The sequence below is a fragment of the Eubalaena glacialis genome, chromosome 2 (genome assembly GCF_028564815.1).
Source record: "Eubalaena glacialis isolate mEubGla1 chromosome 2, mEubGla1.1.hap2.+ XY, whole genome shotgun sequence".
In the NCBI taxonomy this organism is placed as follows: Eukaryota; Metazoa; Chordata; class Mammalia; order Artiodactyla; family Balaenidae; genus Eubalaena; species Eubalaena glacialis.
Genome location: NC_083717.1, coordinates 144,663,650 through 144,687,947, shown reverse-complemented (window position 1 = coordinate 144,687,947; position 24,298 = coordinate 144,663,650). Strand labels below are relative to the sequence as shown.

General features: G+C 41.0%; 1 long non-coding RNA gene across 1 annotated transcript in view; it reads left to right on the top strand.

Moving 5' to 3' along the window:
• The window catches only part of LOC133085452 (uncharacterized), a 228,118-nt gene that overhangs the window by 190,886 nt on the left and 12,934 nt on the right, over positions 1-24,298 (top strand). The gene's annotated exons all lie outside the window — the stretch shown is intronic.

Below are 24,298 nucleotides of genomic sequence, written 5' to 3'. Positions count from 1 at the left end.
AAGTGTCCGTCAATACACAGTTGGTTTAAGATTGGTATACAAATGCAATGGAATATTACTCAGTTGTAAAAAGAGTGAAATACTGCCATTTGCAGGAACATGGATGACCTAGAGTATATCATACTAAGTGAAGTAAGTCAGACGGAGAAAGACAAATATTATATGATATCACTTATATGTGGAATCTAAAAAATAATACAAATGAATCTATATACAAAATGGAAACAGGCTTACAGACATAGAAAACAAACATGGTTACCAAAGGGGAAAGGGAAGGGGGAGGGATAAATCAGGAGTATGGGATTACCAGTTACAAACTACTATACATAAAATAGAGAAGCAACAAGGATTTACTGTATCGCACAGGAAACTATGTTCAATATCTTGTAATAAAATATAATGAAAAATAATCTGGAAGAAATTAACTGAATCACTTTGCTGTATACCTGAAACTAACACAATATTGTAAATCAACTGTATCTCAAAAAAAACCCCAAAACAACCAAAAAACCAAAAAAAACAAAAACTAGCTTTCTGTTGGTGCAGCTCTGGCTTTTCCTCCTGTCTCTTCTCTCCTTTATCCACCAGCTCAAAAGTTTGAAAGACATGGCTTTTTCTTAGGAGTTTATCTGTGATGTTCTTGTTTAGCCCTCCTCCTCTTCATTCCTGGGGAGGACCTTCTTCTTCTCTTCAGTTTAGCTGAAGAAACTAATTTTCATGTTATTGTTTTATTCCATAGTATTGCTAGAACCCAGTAAATAGTAGGTAACTATTTAACCATTTCATGTTAAAAACTATTTAACTATATAACTATTCCATGTTAAGAAACCCCACAAAGTGAAAATGGCAGTTTCATACAGTGTTACCTGTAGATCCCTACATAATTGCACTTTGTAAATTCCAAATGAACAGGTAGCTGTGTGAGGTGTTGCTAATAGCATTGGCCCTGAGGCAATTCCACTGGTCAACTTCTACAGACCATTTAAGTTTGGGATTATTTATAAGGCAGAGGGAAAGTCATCACAAACAGTCTTTCAAAAAGCCTTGCGAACCTAAGGCTCTGTGGCTCCAGAACCTGCTATCTGAATTAGGTTTTAAATTAATATTCAAATTGAAGAGGTATGTGCATCTGTCACGAGGCAGGACATAGACCATAGGAGATTAGGGGTTGTTTGCTTAAGTTTTGGTTATTTGAGAAAAGGTGACCCCAATGGGTTCAACTATATTCACACATTTGGTCAGTCTTACAGTTAAGTTCCCGTATTGGTAAAGTAGAGAGAATTAGTGCCCCCAGGGAGCTTTGGAACAGAACCCAATGCAGAGCTCTCCTCTGCTAGTGCCATAATTTTTAGTGGGAGTTTTGAATTCTGCTGTATAATATATCTAGGATTGTTTTAAAATAAAAATAGCACTTGAGTTATCCACCTAGGACTATTGGTATTCTATGTGCCATGTTTATCTTGGGGTTTTGTATATTCCTTGGCACACCAGGCACACAAACACAATTTGAGAGTGTAACGCTGGGCCAGTCCTGGGCTGCATCCCTTGGTCTAAGCCTCTTGGGAGGGGACCCAACCTGCATGGTTCCTAGGAACCACCATGTTTGGACCATATGAAAACAGCACTTCTGTGGTTCCTGAGCTTAGCTATGATCCCTCACTCTGGCCCATCTCAGACTTAACTTGTTGACTTGCTCTTATCACTGCTGGCTTTTGTTGAGTCATTTGTCTTCCTGGTTTGGTCCTTGCCTCTGTCTTCTTGCCTGGGTTTAGGACTGCTTCCTAAGCTTGGCCTTTTCAGCTCTCTCATTGACTTCAGTCTTTCCTTTGCATACCAATCATTGGGCAACTAGGCAGTCCATCCCTGCCCCCAGGATACCCTATTTCCACATAGCTCACTCCCAGCAACATCTCCTCCAGATTGGCTAATGTCCCAGGAAGAGGGCCAAGGGTGGGTCCTGCTTTCTCAACGAGGAAGTGGACACAGAGGACAAGAATTTGTGATTGGGTAATGCTTTTTAGCCACAGTTTCTTTCAATATGTCCTGGAGCATTGAACTAGACTAACTTTTATATCATTTTTCCAATTAGAATACTGTTCTCAACCAAACATTAGTCTGTGATAGTTTTAAATTACCATGCCTGATTCACAGTGATTTAATATTAACAAAATTCCTGCCATCTTAATATGTTCTGGAATAGGAAGTTGATTGGGAGTCGTTTCATGAGTGGAGGAGAGCAATTTAAAATTGTTAGAACATTTCACGTATCTTAGCACTTGGTTTGGAATGGTTTGGTGCCTGCTTAATATAGAAGAATGTGAAATTTCTGGGCAATGAAATTTCAGTCAGGGGCTCTGTATCTGAGGGGAACTCTCCAGCAAACAGGCAGTGAGTTTTCTCACCAATGGCTCTCTTTGGGAAATCTCTGGTCCTCCCTTTCACCTTGTTTGGGTGTTTTGTGCACATTTCCAGCCAACATTTAACTAGGCTTAGAATCGTAACAAGCTCCACAGTGATCTAGTCTCTCAGTTTTCAAACCTCAATTCCCTCTGTATTTTCTGTTATTTCAGAAATGGAAAAGGTCACAACCTACAACAGTTTTGACAAAAACCAACTCCATTTCCCAAACTGCAGAATAATTATTTATTTCTGTGAAAATTTAAGCCTTTTTTTTTGGGTAGTATGTTGAGCATCAGTAATATAAAGGTGTTTACACAACACCTGGGAAGCAAAGGGTGGGCAAGCATGAGATTTTCTTCAGCTTGCACATTACTAAACATTTTGATCTCAGTTTTATTTTAAGTTTATCACAGTGAGCTAAAGATTTCCACCTAGCTCCAAACTGTGTGAAAGGTAGATTCCTGTAGACTTGAAAACTAAGGGGCTTGTTTCTCATTGGCCTTTGAGAAATAAATCCCTGACTTCAAAAAAAAGTTCTCCCCCTGGCAGCCCATCTCTGTCTGGTATGTTAAGACCTACGCTGGTGGAAGTATTAGCACCTTAGGTAAAATTGAAAAATAGATGAGGATATTTTTAAGATGTCTCCATCCCCTCTTCTTTTTCTTCCCCTCCAGTTTTAACCCTAACCCTAAACCTCGCCAACTTCTCTGCCCTTTGAAATGTCATCTCAGTCTTTCCTCTTTAAATCAGTCCTCCTTCTTTCCTGTCAAAATATTTTGGTTCAATACTTGTCTTCTAGGAATTCTGATTCCTCTTAGTACATTCATGGGTAGTAATGGATTCATCTATAGTCTGTAACAGCCCATTTGTCTATTTTATTATTATTATTTTTAGATTTTATTTATTTACTTATTTTTAAAAAGGTATACAATGTGATGACTTAATATATGTATACATTTGGAAATGATTACCATAATCAAGTTAACACACCTATTACCTGGTTAACAATTTTTTCTTCATAGTGAAAACACAAGATTTACTTGCTTAGCGAATTTCAAGTTTCAGTGTTATTAACTATAGTCACCATGCTATACATTAGAGCCCTAGAATTTATTCATCTCATCACTGAAAGTTTATAGCCTTTCACCAATATCTCCTCATTTCCCCCACCCCTCAGTCCCTGGTAACCACCATTCTCTCTGGTTCTATGAGTTCAACTTTTTCAGATTCCACATATAAGTGAGATCATACAGTATTTGTCTTTCTGTGTTTGGCTTATTACACTTAGCATAACATTCTCCAGCTTCATCCATGTTGGTACAGCCATTATGGGAAATGATATGGAGGTTCCTCAAAAAATTAATAATAGAACTACCATATGATCCAACAAATTTGCTTCTGGATACGTGTCCAAAGGAAATGATATCAGTATTTCAAAGAGATATTGAGCTATTTGCACCCCCAGGTTCATTGCAGCATTATTCACAATAGCCAAGATATGGAAACTACCTCAGTGTCCATTGATGGATGTCCATCACGAAAATGTGATATATTGATATATATATATATGTGTATATATATGTACATACACACATATATATACTCACATATACAAACACACACACAATGAAATATTATTCAGCCATGAAAAAAGGAAATCCTGGTGTTTGCCACATGTTTATTTTTTACAGTCCTTTGGAGACAAGGTGTTAATTCCCAGCAGTGACTCTGACCCTAGTAGTGGATATTCCTGCCCCACAGTAGTTTGAGTGATATTTTGGGCAAGTGGTCTTTTCCTGTGCCTTCCAAAGCCTTTGAGAAGGCCTTTACCTTCACTGTTGACCTCAAATAAAGTCTGCAGGGACCACTAGTGTTTCTCCTATGTTTACAGAAGGACAAATCTCAGAGTACATTAACTTGTAAGAAATGCATGATAGGGCAGGCATGTATTGTTTATTAACTTGTTTCAAAGGCAATTTAAGAAAGCTCAAGTCTGATTAAATGATACAGAAATGATGTTTCTGGAGAGAAGATCTCAGTTCATTAATTTTTAAAATCTCTGCCCCCTCCCCCATCTTTTAAGCTGTAATGTTTAAAAAAATTCAATTATTTATTTATTTTTCCCCAAAGCTGTTTTGAAGTCTCTGAATTTTCCTCTTGGGTACATTTCACTCCTATTTCAGTCCCTCAACACTATTATTCAGATGTGACTAATATTATTCAAATGTGATTTAGAATCACTAAATGTCTTTCCTGGGATTATAACTTTTATTCCCAATTATCTAATGAATGCAAATCAAATATTTATCACGTGATTGTAATTAAAATATATAAACCCCCAAAGATGTTTATATTAAAGCAATTCTTCCTGAAAAATATTCTTGTGTTTTTAACTGTTACTGAACAATTGTGAAGTGCATATTTTGATGTACATTTATATTGATAAAATTAAATCTCTATACAAAATGATTTCTCATTAAACCCCAGGAAGCTATTTATGTACATCAAGATTTCCTCATTTTAGTGTTGAAGACATTTTTATTTATTTATTTATTTTTGGTTGCGTTGGGTCTTCGTTGCTGCACGCGGGCTTTCTCTAGTTGCGGCGAGTGGGCGCTTCTCTTCGTTGTGGCGTGCAGGCTTCTCATCGCGGTGGCTTCTCTTGTTGTGGAGCACAGGCTCCAGGCACATGGGCTTCAGTAGTTGTGGCTCGCGGGCTCTAGGGTGCAGGCTCAGTAGTTATGGCGCATGGGCTTAGTTGCTCCGCGGCATGTGGGATCTTCCCGGACCAGGGCTCGAACCCGTGTCCCCTGCATTGGCAGGCGGATTCTTTTTTTTTTTTTTTAAAGGAATTCCTTTATTTTATTTTTATTTTTTTATTTTTATTTATTTATTTTTGGCTGTGTTGGGTCTTTGTTTCTGTGCAAGGGCTTTCTCTAGTTGTGGCAAGCGGGGGCCACTCTTCATCGCGGTGCGCGGGCCTCTCACTGTCACGGCCTCTCTTGTTGCGGAGCACAGGCTCCAGACGCGCAGGCTCAGTAGTTGTGGCTCACGGGCCCAGTTGCTCCGCGGCATGTGGGATCCTCCCAGACCAGGGCTCGAACCCGTGTCCCCTGCATTGGCAGGCAGACTCTCAACCACTGCGCCACCAGGGAAACCCTGGCAGGCGGATTCTTAACCACTGAGCCGCCAGCGAAACCCCAGTGTTGAAGACATTTTTAAGTGACCTGAGGCAAAGTAACCTGCTTGGGGTCTCATTGTGAATTAGGGAGGGTGCCGTTGGAACACACAGCCCCTGATGACACCTCGCATTCTGAGCCACATGCAGGAACTACACATAATGATTCTTGAAAGGAGCTCTGGTGAACACAAGCACTGGCTACACAGTTGCAGCAAAGTGGAATGTTTGTGTTATTTAAGACAAAAGACATTCTATCAATGAAAAAGTATTTTATTTGTCAAGATTAGTTATAGTGCATTGATCTGGTGTTTGAGAAACTGCTCTGGGAAGCTGGGGAGACCCAGAGGTTCAGGTGTTTAGAGTGTGATGCCAGGAGCTGCCTTGGCTTTATGTGGGACAGTGGGCTTCTCGGGGCTCTTTGAGGAAACAAAGTTGAGTGCATCCAAGTTTAGGTGAAGCTGTGGAGAAAACCAAAGAGCAGAATAGATGTTGAAAGGAAGGGAGATAAGGGAAAGTGTGGCACATGTTTGCTGGAAAGAAGGGAGGAGAGGTGAAGCTATGGGAGTGAAGGAGGCGCTGAGGCTTTGGGGCGCAGGGAGGACCCCATGTCTGAGCACTGGGTTAACACTCTACATCAGGCCACCATTCAGTCTCACAGCATCCTCAGGAGGCAGGTGTTATTGCCCCTGGGGAAAATGAGACACAAGGAGAGGTTAAAAGCAGCTTGAGGTCACGCAGCTAGAATGTTTCAGAATTAGAATTCTGACCCAAGATTTTCAATTCATGATTCTGCTGATTCATAACAGAAAGGTACCAGAGAAGTTTCTTTTCCTTAATTTGACCACATCTCCAAAGGATGCTTTTCTCCTTTACCTATTTATCCCTTGAGATGTTCACACACAGTGACCAGGTCTTATCTATGGGCTGTTCATGGGGCGGTTTCCTGATTTCTGTTCATCATGATGCAGGTTTTAGCCCACCTGGCCTGTACTGCTCCTCATTTAGATTCCAGGGAGAGGAGGCATCTAGCTTTTGGCAACCCCAGCTTGGCAGAAGCTCTGAGGGGCTTCTGGAGAGAGACAACTTCAGAAACATCAGCCATTCTCCCAGAGGTTCAGGGAAGGTGACGTGAGGAGGTCTAGAATGTGTCATCCTGTGACCAGCTGTGACTTCTCCTGCAGCTGCTTTCTTCCCCTTGCTGCTGCTTCCTGCAACAGGCAGGAGCCATGGAAAGCCAGCTTGTGCCTGCCGCTCTTGATGGGGTGAGTCTCTCCATGAGGTGGGGCAGCCAGAGCAGATCCACCAGGCTGCAGGCTCCCTACTGCCACTGGTGTCCTGCTCCCAGAGCTCTCCAGAGAGGGGAGGATGGGGAGAGAGCCGCTGATGTACTAACGAGTTCTGATCTTGCAATTTCTATTTGGAAAAGGCCACTAGGGGATGAACATGTTTAGAGCTATACATGTTCTCCCAGGTGGGATGGTTTCGGTGCTGTGGTTGCCACCACTTTACCATGGGCTTCTGCTTTCTCCAAGAGCTAACATTGTGGACTTTGGTCTTTGTGGTTATAGGACTCTAAGGGGAATAAGGACTCAGGGACTGAGTCTTGTTTCTGTGTCCACAATGTCTGGGTCGTTGTCAGGCACATACAGGAGTCAGGGAGAATAGTAAATATTTGTTGAATGAATGAATCAAAGATGAATGGCAAACACCATTCATTGGGATTTATTAAGAAGTGTTCTTGAAAAAAATCTTGTAAGAGAATAGTGGGGGAAGTTGGACAGGGAATAGAAGGAAAGCAAGCAAGCAAGGTCCCGCAGAAGCTAGCTAGCTTTGGCTCAATCCCACGGAAGAGCTCTTGAGACAGCATCAGACAGCATTGGTCATACGTCAGAGTCGTCCATATCAGAGGTGAGGTCACTGAGGTATTTATACCTGTATCACTGATTAAGAGCTGCCCCCAGGGCATAAAGTCTCATGCCCTCAAGGTCTCAGTGTGCTCCCGCAGCTCAAGGGAAGTCTGCTTATAATGAGACACAGGTACTGGCTGTTGGAAGGGAGTGTGCTAGGGTTTGGTGTGCACAAAAGACTCGATACTTAAAGTTTTGTCCGTGGATTGGCAGCACCAACACCACTTGGGAGTGTGTTCGAAATGCAGAGCTTCAAGCCCCACCCCAGAGTTATGAAATCATAAGACACAGTATACCAAGATTCCCCAGGTGGTTTTAAAGCATAAAGAAGTTTGAAAAGTGCTATGGTAAAGGGATCTGAGAGATTGAGTGGAATGCCAACATTGCATGCTATGAAGCTAGGCTTAACAATCCTCCAAACTTTGAGAAATTCCCTGCCAACTTCCTCCTAAGGGGAGAAAATATGCTCCACACGTGCCTCCTCCCATGGGTACTAGCAGTAGAAGAGGGGTTGATGCTTAAAAACCAACCAACCAACCAACTAACCAACCACCACAACAAAATTCTTATCCTTGAATTGCAGTCACCAGGAAATCAGCGTTCAGGTCTCTAGGAAACAGAATACTATATGTATAGCAAGTTTTACTTGTCCGAAGACCATAAACTCCATAGAGGCTAACCCATTCAATCCTCATAATAACCTTGAGGTGGGTACTTTTATAATGATTACCTACATTTTACAGGTAAGAAAGTAAAAATACAGAGAAGAAACTTGCTCTAGTCACCTGGCATGTGGTGGAACTTGTGTTACCAGGTACAAACTCATACTGCTTGCTGCACGGCAGGCCAATAAATTAAGAGACGAGTTGTTGGGGCCAGGAATAGCACTTTATTCAGAAAGCCAGCAGATGGAGAAGGTGGTGGACTCGTGTCCCAAAGAACCATCTTGCCTGAGTTAGAATTCAAGCTTCTTTTATACTAAAAGGGGAGGGAGTAAAGTCCAGCATTTCCTGGTTCCAGTCACCCTCTGGAGGAGATGTGTTCATTTCTTATTGCCTGCAGTCATTCACAGGTGGGCCTGGTTAGGATGTTTCCTGTGAGCTAAACAAAGGTATTTTAGCTTAATGCTCATTACCTGGGAGGCAGGGTTCCCAGACATGGGCCATTATGTATAATTTAAGCTTATAGGCAACATCCCCTTGGTGATTAACTTGTAATACTGATAGAATATAAAAGTACTTTCCTGTTACACTTGGAATCAAGTTTAGGTCCTCTGGTTCTAAAGTCTGTTTTTTGGCCACTAATCTATGCTGCCTCTTGGAGGAGGGTGGGGGCTGACAGCAACCTCTTCTAGATTCCTTACGGTCACATACACTAGTTACCTTGGCTGCCTATGCACAGAGTCAGTCTTGAATTTTACTATACATTCCCTTTCAATGGCTTAATTTCAGGAGGTATTGCTCCACCTTTAAAATTCTCGAAAGTTCTTGAAATGGAAAATCATTCAAGGCTAAGATGACTGACATTGATGCCGTTGCAGCTGGAGCCTTTTTATGCTGGACCTGGAGGTCAGGTTCATGCGTTCATCTGGTCAGATGCTTCTGGGCAGAAATGACCTGTCTCCAAGCCTTGGTGGCTCCCAGGGGAAGCTGTCAGTGGAGGGATGCAAGTCCTTGCAGAGAGGTAGGCCCATCACCCTCAACCCTCCTTTCAGAGCTCCAATGCAGCTCCCCCACCAGGTGCCCCAGAGGCATAGCATTCTTCAAAACACCATGGGACAGACATAGAGAACAGACTCATGGTTGCCAAGGGGGAGGAGAGGTGGGGGAGGGATGGAATGGGAGTTTCGGGTTAGCAGATGCAAATTATTATATATAGAATGGATAAGCAACAAGGCCCTACTGTATAGCATGAGGAACTATATTCACTATCCTGTGATAAAACATAATGGAAAATAATATGAAAAAGAATGTATGTATGGATAACTGAATCACTCTGCTGAAATTAATACAACATTGTAAATCAACTATAGTTCAATAAAATAAATTAAGAAAAAAATCATGGGAAAGGCTCCCTGACTGTGTAGGCATGAGCCATTTCCTCATGGGCCAAGCTGAGTTGCAGCTGGCCTGGGTGGCTACAAGCCTAAATGGGAAACACAGGTAAAGGGAGTAAAGCACCGTCTTGCTGCACACGCTGACGGGGGCGGTGATGGGAGCCTCTCCTGTCACCTTGGTTTAATTAAGTGTGACTAGAGGAGGACTTTCTTAAAGGAAATGCCGTGAGTGTCTAAGGGATTCTTGAAGTAGGCAGCTCATTTGCAGCATAAGGAAGGACGATTTCATTCCATTGAGCAAATAGGCAGGGAGATGAAGAGTGGTGGTGACTTCTAATTTCCTTTAAGGAGATTATGGAAAGCAATACGGTAATGATTCCTGAGAGGCAGCCATGAGCCAGCAGACTCACTGTTAATGTCAGGGACTTTTGCTTACATTTAAATCTTGTTATTTGTCTCTGTTCTTCCACTTATGGGTTGTGCAGCCTTGATCCCATTCCATTGCCTCCGTTCTTCCATGAGGAAGATGGAATTATTTCAGTTCCTGGGGATCTGGTGATTCATGGGGTTCATCTGGGGAAGAAACTGGAGAACATTCTTTCATAAACATTTCCTGAGCCTTGCAAATATAGTGGGTTGTGGCCTTTGGTCTGGAGGCACTCCCAATCCAGGCTTGCCCACTTGTTTGATTTTGAAGACAGGAAGCTAATTTTAATTAGTATTCTTTTTTCAATTAAATTTTTGCTGCTTGGCTTAAGGATCCACCCTGTTGCTGGAAATCTATGCTTTCTTTAGAGTATGTGGAAATCCCAGTGATGCTTCTAACTCTTCTCCATGAATGGGGAGAAGAGGTTCTATTGCCTACATAGTTTTCCATCAGTAGAATAGGTCTCTCAACAGTCTTCTCAAGTCTTCTCTGGAGGGAAAGGAAAGTGGAAGGGCTTTGATTTTATAGCTGTTTTCTTCCCCAAAGGCCTGCCTGGGAAGGGTATTGCTCCTAGTTTTCTTGAGTTCCTAGGTTGCTGGATGGATAATAATGCTGTGAATTCATGTAAATCTGGGCACCTGGATCTTCAGTCACTTTTCCATAATGAATTACCTCCCCCCAACACAATTCATTGGTAAGAATGAATGATTCTGTTATATAGATTCCTGAGGGCTTTCACTTGTGGCCTCTCCAGCTCTTATTTCCTATGTCACTCAAAGTCCAAAAAGGAAAACATAAATCACTCTAAGTATCAATATTTAAAATAAAACTAATTTAGTACAAGGTATTGGTTATTATGGGTTAGGGAAGAGATGGGTAGTCAAGTGGAGGACAGTAGGTATTCAAGGGATTAGAAACAACCAGAAGCTTCCCTATCCTTATGTGGAGAAACAAAGGGAGAAGGTGATGGTATTGGAGCCCATGGGTTGGGGTCACCCATAGCTGTCTGTCCAGTATGAGCTGGGATCAAGGCAAAAGCATAGCTTCTGCTGGAGATGCTTCTTAAGACAGACAGGGAGTGGGAGAACTTCTCTGGCTTCTCCCTTCCCCTTGCCTTCCAGTCTTTTTTAGTGCTCCTGTTGGCCAAATCCAGCTGGAAGCCAGTTGATGAGGGGGCATGGGAAACAGCCTACAGGGGCTGGTCCCTCTGCATCAGAGTAGAGCAGAGGAAGGCTGAAAAGGACTTAGGAGCAAAGGGGCCCATGGCTGGTAAAGCCGGGGCATGGTACCAACATGGGTCTCACCCATAGGGTCTTCCCAAAGTCCTTAAGCAGTTCCAGACCTCTGGATTTTGTGCATGCTTGGTTATATGTGTTTGGGAACTTGACATAAATGTCTGTGTGAGACCATTCTGGTTGCTTGTTTGGAGAAGTTACAGGGTCTGTCACCTCCCCAAGAACTTTCATGTTCTATTTCCTATTTAGTCTTATTTTCCACACCACCTCCACATCTTCCTGCTTACTCTGGCCACACACTTCCTACTAACTAACCCAGAGCTGATCTGCCAATCTTCAGAGGATTCAGTTTCATCTTAACTAATCTGGCCCTGATTTCTCTCTGCACTCTCCTATCCCCTCCTTGGTCATTAGGAGTTATTTTCTTTGATAAGGTAATTGAGATGCTGGGCATAATTTATCAGCTAACATAGCTATATAAGGATTTCATATTAATGAAGATACAGTGGTAAGACTGTGATTCTGGTTCCTGTTAAATACAAATGCATCCACGGCATTGACACTGTCTGGCAGTAAACTACCATTCATTAAACACACCAAGCTTATATTATTCTCTGTAGAGACAGCTGGAAAATTATCCTTGGGTGCCACAACACTAATTTTAATTTTAAAGAAATGAGTCATGAACTACTGAAAATAATAATTCTCAATGATGACACCTGAGAGGTTGTTGTGGGTATCAAACAATATATTAATTTTATCTCTGGTTTCCAAGCTGCAGAAATCCTCTTGTGCTTGTTATGCAAAAAATGTGTTAAGGCATGGCCCATACAGCTATAAACACAAAAAGGTTTTTTTTTGTTGTTGTTTTTTTTCTTTTTTTAAAAATAGCTTTCCACTTTGCTGAACAAATCTCTGCTTCTCCTTTATGGGGTCTTCCCATTTGGGATGGTAGCGAATTGACCGGGTACCTGTCTTTCTGATAAGCATGTTACAATAACAGTGCTAATATTCTTGTTTCAGGAGAAACGTATTATAAAAAGATGCCATTCCTATTTAGAGAACTGTGTTTCTTTGTTTGGTTGACTCAAGCAGTTGCTCTTAGAGACTGAAAGAATCTGTTTTGCAACCAGAATGAATATCCCACCGTATGTTACTACCAAGTGTTATCCACTGCTAGTCTCTGAAATAGTTTGAGATACAAAAGCTAAAAAGAAAACAACTTCTGAATTCCAAAGGAAAATGAGTCTGCCTTACATTTTAATTTCAACTCATCATCACCATCACCATCCAAACTCATTTGCCTCTCTTTTTACAACTCTTATCAGAATTTGCCCTTTTTTAAGACTCAACATATTGGAGTGGTTTCTTCAATTATCCTCAGGGTAATGAACCCTGGTACCGATGTCTATGGCTTCCTGTTCAACTGCACCATAAACGACAAGATGGATCTTATTAGGGAGTCAGTGCAAGCCCTAAACAGTGAGAGACGGGCCCTGAATGGTTGCAGTCTTTGTGTACCCCATGTGGCTGCTTCCGAGGCAGGAAGGCTGAAAATTGAATAATCAAATCCCCTAGGGCTGAAGGAGGAGAAGCTGCAACTGCTTGTTCTATTCATTATTTAAATGTCTGACTTTTCCCATCTTGGAAGCACCCTCCAAGGGACTAACAGTTGAACCACCAAGGAGAACATTTATTTCTCTTCCCAACGATCAGGTGGTTTACTCAGAAGCAAGTGGCCACTGGAGGTTTGGATGAGTTTGGTAAAAAGCTCCCCTTTGAAATCAGTGCTTTGGTCCTCCTGCTTCCCTGCAAAGTTGCACTGAGGAGATGGGATTTTGCATGGAGAGTTTGATTTGCTTCAGAAATCATGACTTTGCAGCTATAGATAATCTTATAAGAGTTCCTTTGATTGCCCTTTATTCAGCCCAGCAAATAGTTCTAGAAACATTACTTGTTTTTTTTCCATATTAGGAGGCCAAAATCTATGCCAATGCCCAAGATAACTATTCTCAAAAATTTCCACCCAAACACAATTTTTATATCTTTGCTTGAAAACACACTTTTTAAAAAAATAAATAAACCAGACAAAAAGGATATATATTATTAGTGTGCTAACTCAGTTCAAATCTCTCATGCTCTATTTCTTTTAGATCCCATAGGTCAGAGTTTTAAAACTGTTATTTTATAAGTTTCTTCAGGATACAGGGAATCTAACAATTATTAATATCCGCTATAGTACCCAGGACAGTTCTGGGTATAGAGTGGACCTTGGAATATGTTGATTAGCTAATTGGATCTGATTTCATTGCAATGATGCAGATTAGTGAGAGTGCCTCCTTCTTGCAGATCAGGATTCAGTGGGTTAGTGTGCTTCATTTTGCATGTAAGAAAAGATCCAACTCAAGTTAGCTTAGAGAATAATCAGGCTTTTATCAGCTTCCGTCCTTGAAAAGGCCAGAGTCAGGTGGGCAGGGTGAGGGGGGAGGCTTTAGCTCTGAGTTTCTCTGCTCTGTTTCCAGTTGGTCTTGTAAGATGGCTGCCAGCCTCAACTGGGACTGCAGGAAGAGAGAGAAAGCACTGCTTCCCATAGTCACTGAACAGAGTCCTGAGTTCACCAGGTCATCACCCCAGAGATTCAGTTTCAGTTGATCTTAGGTGAGGCTCAGGAGTTTGGATGCTTGAAAAGCTCCCCACGTGATTCTAATGTGCAACTTGAAAGCCACTCTCTAGTAGAGGTATATACCCGAGTCAAGGTGGCTTAATAAGATTTTTGTCTCCTTGGAATTTGATATATGGCATGGAAATACCCAGAAACTTAATGTTGCTGGGACTGAGTCATGTTGATGATAGTGATAAATTCTCCTGTTGAGGTTTCTGGATTTACTGTGGTACCTGCTTTTCTCAGTTCTTTCTCATTCTTTGGTCCTGCTTTCTTCAGTTAAAAAAGTATTAAATTCTCCCTTTGATTTTGTGAGATACCCTAGTTTTCTTCCTTCCATCCATCATCCATCTATCCATCCATCCATCTACCCATCTACCCATCTGTCTATTCATTTTCCGTCCAACCATTATCCATCTATTCATCCATCCATCCATCCATCCATCCACCCATCCATCCATCCATCCACCCATCCACTCATCAAACATTTATTCAGTACCTAGCTAGTTGTTCTCTCTTTCCTGGATTTCATGCAAGGAATCTATGAAAGTGGTTTAAAGTTTGACTTGTGTAAAAATTTACAGCCCGCTGTCCCAGCTCTTGTCTTGATTAACCCCAATGCTTTCTCATTCTTTGGTCCTACTTTCTCCAGTTAAAAAAAGACATTCCTTATTTTGTTTTGCACTATGTCCTCCCGAGGTCCAATTTCTTGCCTACCAGAGTAGTAGCATCCCCAAATCTGGAGACAATTTGGAGAAGTGGTTATTAGTGTGCGCTCTTGAGCTGGTCTGTCTAGGTTTGACTCTGGCTGCTCTTACAAGATACCTAGTGTGTTTGTTTCATTTCAACTTTATTGAGGTATAGTTATATTGACACATAAAATTGTAAGATATTTAAAGCATACATCATGGTGATTTGATATAGGTATATACTGTACCTAGTTTCTTTCTTAAAATGAAATAATAAAAGTGCTTATAACTCATACGTGGGTTGTGACAATTAAATGAGATAATACGTGTAAATCATCGAGCATCTTTTCATGGTAAATATTCAGTGAGTAATAGCAATTGTTGGTATAATCATCGGTGTTGTATTGCTTAGAGCAGGTATGTCTATTGTTTCTGTAAAGGGTAAAACAGCCTCTGTGGCAACTACTCAGTTCTGCCATTGCAGCACAAAAGCAGCCACAGACAATATGTAAGCAAATGGGCGTGGCTATGTCCCATTGAAACTTTTACAAAAATAGATGATGGGGTGGATACGGCCCTTGAGCCATAGTTTGCCAGCCTGTGGTTTGGAGCTATAGGAGCTACAGGTGTGAACTAATATAGTTGTGGAGGGAAGCTCTTATTCTGGATAGTGGTGGCTTATAGAAACCTGTAAGAAAACTTCTATTATTTTTAAGAACTAATAAAATTCTGGGAAGAGAAAGGATGGGTCAGGACTCCAGTCTTGGCAGGACTTTAGGCCATAAAATACAGGCTTCATCATTACCAATACACAGTCATTGCTTATACTGTGCCAGCCAGTGGGGATGGAAAGCTCTATAGGACCCAGTGCTCACTGGGAAGGGCTGCTCATCTTTCCCCCTCGATATACCTCTTATCACAGGCATGGGTTCTAATCTCGGTGGTATAACTAGGATTCCTGGGGCAGGTAGTTGTAGAACCAAACTTGTCTTGTGGGAAATCATTTAATAAGGATAAATATTTTTCCTTTGAAACACTGGTTTAGCTATGTGGAAGCTACTCTGGGGCTGTACCTAGAAAGGAATTCTTTAAGGACCTTTCTGCATGTAGTTATAGTTTCATTTTTCAGTGCAGTGGAGCAAGGCTGTAAAAGTTCACCCTGCAGTTAGAGGGGAAAAACGTGACACCTCGCTGTCCCATTTACCAGAAGCTTGGCACTTTCGTGGACAGCAAGGAGACTTGTGAAAAAGACAAATAAAACCACTGGGAGCAGTAGTGATTCACTCCCAGAGAACTCCTTGCCCAGCTGTATCATCTCATTTCCTGGAGTGTAAAATCAGTACTGTTCCCCGTAAAGCGAGAAAACCCAAATTGAAATACCAAAGTGAGACAAGAAGAGAAGGAGAGACACTTGAGGGATAGAAACAGGGGAAGAGAGACCAGGGGAAGGAGACAGAAGGAGAAAGAATTCTTCCCCTTGTTCCAGCCTTCACCATCCACAGATGGAGACACGGAGAAAAGATACCCAGAAAGAAAGGCGAGAGAGAGAGGGAGAGGGAGAGGGAGAGGGAGAGGATGCTATTGGTCTTCAGGGGTGGGATAAAACAGGGCATGGTTCATTGTGACACGTGAAACTAATTTTCATCATTTATGGCTTCATCTTACAGGGCTGCAGTTTAGTTTGCTACCTTGTGTCTCAGAGAGAGATGCACGGACAGTTAAAGGCCGTAGGATGGCATCTCTAATGTGCTTATGTACTCATCCATCCTATTTAAAAAGCTAGTTCATTGGTAAAATAACGGTTGCCCTGGGGGCCCTAAAGTTCATAAAATAATATTTATTGGCTATTCATAGTTAATTCTTCTCTCTGACCAGCAGGTATCATTTCGTAAGGAAAATGCATAGCATTGAAACTTAAAATACCTTTTGCTTCTCTGGCAGCAGGTGAGAACCAAGGATGTCTGTGTACTACTTATAAATCATGGACTTTTCACAAAAGCCTTAACTGAGTGAGGGGAGGGCTATACTGTTTGTTTCAAGTTTTCTTTCTTTCCCTGTAACTTCATTTATGGAAGAAAATGTTTGTGCTGTATTGCTTTAACCAATAGAAACATATTGGGATTTTTTCCCCTTATAGATCTTAGAATTTAATAGGAGCTAGCCTTTGGGGTTTTGCATTTGTAAAGGGTAGCGGTTAGGGTGATGAGAGGGGAGAATTTTCTCCAAGGGAAGTGTAGAGAAATCTGAGATAAACATTGCTTTGTTTTTCAGATATATTTTGGGAGTTTTAAAAAGCTTTTGATGAAAATTTTTGGATTGACCCTTTTGAAGGTCAGAAAGTTTTGTTTACTCATGGAATAGATCAGCCATGATATCAATAGTTGCACAGGTTCATAGACCATAGCATTTGAAAGACATTTGCCTAAACCTAAAAGGAGCTAGCCCTTAACCAATAAAGGATTTCAATAAAAATTGATGGTGGTATTTCCTTGGGCTACAGACTTTACTTCTCTTAGAGCCGTGTCCCACATTTGATCCTAAAGTGTGGTTGTGGCCTGATTTTCAGATTGGAATGAATTCACTGAGAGCTACTGAATAACTCACTTGCATCTGTGTGCTGCATTTCCTGTGGTCTGTGCCTTGGGATGCGTCAAGGCTATTTCTATGAGGTGACAAGAGGATAAAGAGCCTGAATGGAAACAAGTTTTCATGGACACTGTTCATGGACAGAAGCCAAAGTCTGATGCTTGTTTGGGACTAGAATAACTGCCTGGCTGGAATTGCTACTATGCACTGAGTTTCATACGCAATCAAAAAGGAGTGGTAGGGGAGAGACAAGGAGCATTTCCACACTTGGAGAAATGGTATAAAAGCTCTTGGAGGTGAGAAAATAAACAAAAGCAGGTTTGAATCTCCTCTTCTCTAGGGACTCAGAATATTTCAAATTTCCGCTGTGAGCTGTGTTGTCTCATTAGACTGCTATAGAATATCCATTCCGGATATTCACTTCATTAACAGTGAAATGAAGATCAGATCTTTCCTCTGCCTTTCATCATCCCCGTGGACCATTGGAGGAGATGTTTATCTCTTCCTGGAAATGGAAGGCACACTACCTGCTTAATAATTAACCCCTTGAGTGTCATTTAAAACATGAGACTCAACTCCTTGGCTCTGGAAATCAATGTTTATCCAAAGGATATCCTGAACTGAGCAATATACTCTTCATTGATTCTGAATCAACAAGAAAGTACAAACAGGAGCCTGGTTCTAAAAGGGGTTGGCAAACCAAATGAATTTCTTTTGGGCTTTGTGGTGGTCTGTATAGCGTCTACCCCTGCCCTTCTTCTGAAGGACAATTTGTAGATGTGACATTCATGACTACTGATGAAGATCCTTGTCACAGAATCAAAGCATTACCCCTAAGACTTTTTTCTTCATTGCTTTACATATTCTAAATACTTAAGAAAAGTATTCAAGCAGGAAATATAATTTTATACTTGATTAAAACCTGTGGATGTTTATTTATAATGGGAAGAGTTTCCTACTTTTAATAGTTTTGTGTTCATACTCCATTTCAAACTAAAATATTTCTTTGGGGACCAATATTCATCCCTATCTCTGTAGTCATTATGGAAATAATGCTGGAGTTCTCTGTTCTTAGAACTCACCCATCATCACACAGCTGCTTGTACTGTTGTAAAGAAAACGATCCCATTATGGCTCCCGGGAAGTCAACTTTGATGCCATGTTTGATATATAAACCATCAGCAATGAAGAACACACCCCAGTTATACCCTAACAGTGCCTATGGGTTGCCATCCTCTCTACCCACTGGCTCACCCTCACCCTGTTGCTGGAAGGTTATATATTTTTAACAGCATGGAAGATATTTTTGCTTTTCTCTTTTAAGCAGAAGTCTCTTCTGTCCATATACCTATTTTAGTCCAGCAACTAAACAGTTACAAGAGCTCTTGAACCTGATCTTTTGGTGCTTCTGAAGCAGCAGGTGCTATGATCACAGATAGGTAATAACAGAATGAGATAAAAATGCTAGCAAGTATAAATCTGGTAATCCTGGATTCATATCTCTTCTTCCCATTTGGCATGAAAGAACTGGAGTTCTTGGGGGAAAAAAGGCTGAAAGATATCACATCTGATGTCCTGATCCTCTAGGTGATGTTTGAATGAAAGATAATAGCGATTCGGGGGACTTGGACTTTTCCTTGTTATCCTCTTTAAGTGTAAAAATGACATAATAAGAAACATAAATCTGCCAGGAATGTGGCATTTGCTGAAAGAAACTATTGGTGTTAAAATCAAACAAACACCCTGTCTTCCCCCATTCAGACCAGGGTGCATCCCAGTGACTTTAGCTCACCCATATCCTCCTCTGATGTCACAATGTCCCCTTGCTATGTTGGGTCAAATTTCTCTGTTTCTGAATGAAAAAACTTCTGTTAAAATTCTAGTAATTCCTATTCTTATAAGAAGCTCTAGGCTCCTTGAGGGTGAATGTAAGTGCACTTTATTTACCCCTTTGTGAAGCAGAAAGAGGGAAAAACTGAAAATAATCATAGAGAAAATTAATCATTTTATGTAATGGGTGACTTGTTTAAAGCCATGGACATAATTTTACCTTTGAGAGATTATTTTCTTCTCTGATGTCATTCCTGACATTCCACATCCCTGACTTTCCCTCTCTGATCAGAAAGAAGTGGGTTCTCTCTCCCTGACTCTTCCTCATGCCAGCAGCTTTTCAGTGGTGTTTAAGCGTCTGTAGTCCTTTAGGTACTATAATTTTTTGTGTTTGTATCTCCTATTGAGTCATAAACTTCTTGAGGGAGTTTTGTTTATCTTTGTATTTCCTCAAACAATCAAAAAGAGTGCTTTATACCTAGTAAGCGCACAATAAATGTTGAATAAATTAACGGAGGTGGTTTCTCCTTGTCCGTTTGAGCATTTTGAAATGATGCTTCAGTTTTCTTCTTAAGATGAATACTTATTCAAAGATGTTATACTATGTGCCAGATACTGTCATATGTCCTGGGGATACAGCATGAATAAAGTACAGAAATCATCCCTGTGGCTAAATAAAAAAGAACAAGCATATATATATATTATTTGAGATGGCGGTAGGATTTAAGGAGAAGAATAAGTCGGGGGAAGGGGATAGGGTTGCAGGGGGGCATTTTGGGAAGTCCTCCCTGGGAAGGTGACAGTTAAGGAGAGACTTGAGGTAGGTGACTGAGGGGGCCAATGGTAGAAAGGTCTTCTAGGCTGAGGGGACAGCAAGTGCAGCCTGAGGTGGGCATGGGCCTGGAATGTTCAAGAAAGAACAAGGGGACCAGTGTGTAGCTACAGCCCAGTGACTGAGGGCAGACGGATTGGGAGCCAAGGCCAGGGAAATAGCATGGGGTGAGATGGGCCCTACTGTCCTGGGCTTTTGCACTGAGATGGAATTTGGGCTTTTGCTCTGAGACGGAAGGCTCACTGGCTGAATATTGAAGTGACATGATTTGACATATGAGGTTAAGAAGAATGTTGTCAGCAATGAAGGTTGTGCTTTAATTATTAGAAATTTTGACTTCACCTGTGAACATGAAGTTTCACTCTAGCATGGAAGGCAGTTAAATGGCTTTAGAAACCTTTGAATTGAAAGCATACTTTAGACATATCCAGAGTTTCTAAATGCACTTAAAGTAGAGTACTGGAAACATCATGGGCATCCCGTTGTGATTCTGCACATGAATACTTAAAGCATATATTTCGTGGCCTATGTTTTAGTGTGTCTTATTTGTCTTAATTGAAGCTTGACTGATGCACTACTCTGAATATGTTTTTACTGCTCTCTTACTTACCTGCCAAGGTGCTTCCTCTATTTGGTGTCTATGGTAGGCACCATAATAAGTTGGAAGTAAATTCTCACCAGGCCAGAAGCCATTGTAGACCAGTGGTCACAAAACTTTTCAGATCTTGTGCCTCTATCAGTCAAATATTTTTTCGACATTCACCCATAATCTGCATATATTTACCATTTACATGTACTACAATAGTCATATATGTTTATTATAAAACATACACTTAAAGGAATTTAAAAAGATGATATAAATAAATACCTTAAACTGATATTTAATTTGTTTATGGTTACAAAATATTTTTGCTCTCATAAAATATTATTACCATTTTAAAATGAGAGCAATGTACTTGAATATGTTTTATTAGTTTTTAGACTGTTAGTAATAAAACTTTGTGATGAAGTAATTAGAAGGGGTGTTTCAAATTCAAGTTTGAGACTTGGTTTTCAACTGTTGTCATAGTTGAGAAATATTCCCCAAAGTATTGAATAGAAGGAATTCATCACGGACCTCACTCACTTCGTCATGTAAGTCAATTTTCAACCCCAAATTCATCTTGCAATGGTTTTCGTTGAAATATGGCTAGCAAATTTCCGTATTCTGTGATCTCAATCAGATGTTTTGCAAAGCTAATTTGAAGGTAATGCATTTTAATGTTTTGAACAAAGGTATTCAAAACCCACTGAAACTTTCCACTTGGAAGATTTAAAAACAGTCTTCAGACAGGAGAGTGTTTATGGTGATATGCTTACAGTATTTTCTTCAACAAAATCATATAATGATGGAAAGATTTTCAAACATTCATTTTCACAATGCTCTTTCCATACATGAATTTCTTTTAAAAAGCAGTTGCTTTCTTGCTTATTGTTGAAGCATCTAATTTACCTTGAAGGGACGGATTAAGTGTGTAGCTGACAAACAGCTAGTACTGGAAGCTGGAGAAGTGTTGGCTTTGTTAGTGCCATCTTCTTATGTTTTTACTTGCATTATTAGTATGTTCGTTTCTTTGCACAAATATCTTAAAACCATCAGAGCATTTGAAGAGGATCAGTTTGATTAAAATTAGATAATACGATCCGTGAGTACACTTAATTGGGCATATGTAAAGTGCAATATGGAGAAAAAATTCTGAAAAGCAAGTAACAAGCAAGGGCAGGGCTGACTGCTCCTCCCACACCTCTTTTAGATACATCTCCTAGAAAGGTGACATCAGACGTCCTGGTAGTCGGACATCTGTGCCGAGTGAGGATGCCAGAGCTGATCCATAGATTAGATGTCGGCAGATCTTGATTTCTTTCTTCTTAAGGATTAAATATATTAAAATATAGAAGTCCTAATATTTTTTCAGCACCCTAGAGGATCACCTGGCACACCCCTAGAGGTTTGTGCAGGCCATGAGGGAGACTCTGTCCTTGGTGCTGACATTTTCAATGGAAGGCTTGAAAGTCCTGAGGAGCCACAAAGCATTAAAAAGTTTTGCTGCCCCATTGTTTGTAAGATCCCATCAACAGAAGCTCAAGCAAAAAAAAAAAAAAAAAAAAAATGGTTTTGGGGACAGAGATAATTAATTGCATCACAGTGGTAACTGAAAGCAAAGTTAATTAAACTCCTTTGGCTAGTCATTGCTTACCTTCAAATGCAAATGAGTGTCTACAGCTGTCCAAAAAGTCCTTGTGTCACTTATGCTTCTAATAGCTTAGGCACCATGGGGATGGCTTCCAGTAAGCCTTCTTCCTTTTATAAATTCCATTTTCCAGCTAGTTTCTGTCTTGCCTCTTTTTGAAACAGGAGGGAAGGGGGCAGGGTACAACCTTTAAAAGAATGACATAGCCATAGTATATGATGAAAACTAGCGAGAACCAACTGGGTCCAAGATGGCGGAAGATTCGACTTCCAGTAGACCTTGAGCCTCATTATACGCTCAATGTAATACATTAGCATATGCTAAATGACACACCCACCAGTGCCATGACAGATCTGAGGCTGACCATAAAAGGCCAGAAAGTGGGTGGTGGCCCAATTCCTGGAAATCCCTGCCCCTTCCCCCAAATAGTTGGAATAATCCTCCCACTCATTAGCTTATGAGATCACCCACCCCATAAAAACTAACGATGCCATATTTTGAGGCCTCTTGCCTCTTGCCTTCCAAGATGGCCCACACTCTGTCTGTGGAGTGTGTTTCTCTCTAAATACATCTGATTCTTACTTATCACTTTATCTCCGAATTCTTTCTCAACGAAGAAAGAAAGTCAGATTCACTGGGAACACTTTTACTTTTCCCAGATTGGGTATGCCATTGCCCAGGGAGATGGTAGGTTCCTTCATTCCTTCCTTGCTTTTGGTATCAAGCTGTCAGTGTCATCTCAGGAAGGAGAGAGGTTGGAGCCCAATCTACCAGTCATCTTAAATTAATGATATGTTTCCAGTGACATTGAATTCTGTGATGCTTTTGTTTTATCTTTCTTTCTTTCTTTTTTATGGGCTCTGGGAAAACAAAGCTTTTCTTTTTTGTTTGCAAGCTTAATGGTGTGAATGTATCTCTCAGAGTTTAAAATTCCCAGGGCTGCTGCAGAGCAAAAAATTTTAACCTTTTCTTTTCCCCTTTTCCTGAAAAATATCTTGGGAGAAGAATAAACTGTTAAGAGGTAGAGGAATTGCAAATGGTGTGTGGCTGCAGTGTTGATGTGTTGCCACAGCTGAATAATGTTGGCAGTCCAGGGACACAAAAAGGCAGTAGAAGGAAAAACATTTATTTTATGAGCATGAAGAGGTGTGTGGGCAGAAAATGTCCCTGGACGTTTCCACCTTCCCCCCTTCTTCCCTCCTTTCTTCCTTCCTTCCTCACCTCCTCACTTCCTTCCTTCCCTACTTTCTTTCTATAGAACATAGTAACAGTTTACAGCAAATTCTGTTCTGGGGGGAGAAAGAAACTATTCCAGATATGAGGAGTTTAAAGGAACCCAAGAACCCCAGAGGTATTAGAGCCTGAGTGAGGTTAGAAGGGTGATCCCATGACAGGGCAGCCCAGGGTGTGTATCAGAGCCGGAGAAGGTTTTAGGTGGGCATCCATACAGGTGGGAGACTGGTGACCTGATATAGTGTGCCAGAGCCTGACTGGGGTTATGGGGCATCCATAACTGATGCCTATGGGCAGTCAGCACAGGGTAGCGGAGCCCTAAGCAGGCTAAGAAAAGTATTCACATGGGCAGAGTGTGACAGCCTTTTGTAAAACTCAATTTTCTACCGTTATGCCTTGTAAGGGACAGGAAACATTTTTCTACCTCTCCAAGCCCAGGGAGGCATTGCTAAATCAATGAAGGGTTGCCCTGCTGCACCTTTACTTTAGACTGTCACAAAAAAGGATGTGAAAGATTAGGAGGGAAGCACTGGACACATAAAGCATATGCTGGGGAAAAAAATAGGAAACTGATATTTCAAAACGTTTGGATAAAAACATAAACAGAAACCTACAGTTCAGGACTCCCAGTAATTTTGTGTTCATGCTTACAAAGCATGAACAAAAATAGAAAATCTCTTACCTTGAACATCACCTTCAGAATGGGAAACAAGAAGCTACCTTTTTTTTTTTTTCCCTCTCCTCAGCATGACTTTGGTATGACAGAGAGAAAAGGCTTTGGAATCAAATTTTGTATTTATACTTTATGAAGGGCATCGTTGTGGAGCTGTGGAAAGGAAAGACATTCTGGCCTGTGAAACTGGGCAGATCTCATATAGAAAATGTCGGGTCCTTCTTGGGAACTTAGTATATGGTCCTTCCTACCTCACTTACATATGGCACCATGTGGAGATGGTGCAGGTGGAGAGGGCAAGGGGTCTGTTGTACCTTCACCATAATTTCTCTGTGCGCCTCCAGAGTGTCAACCTT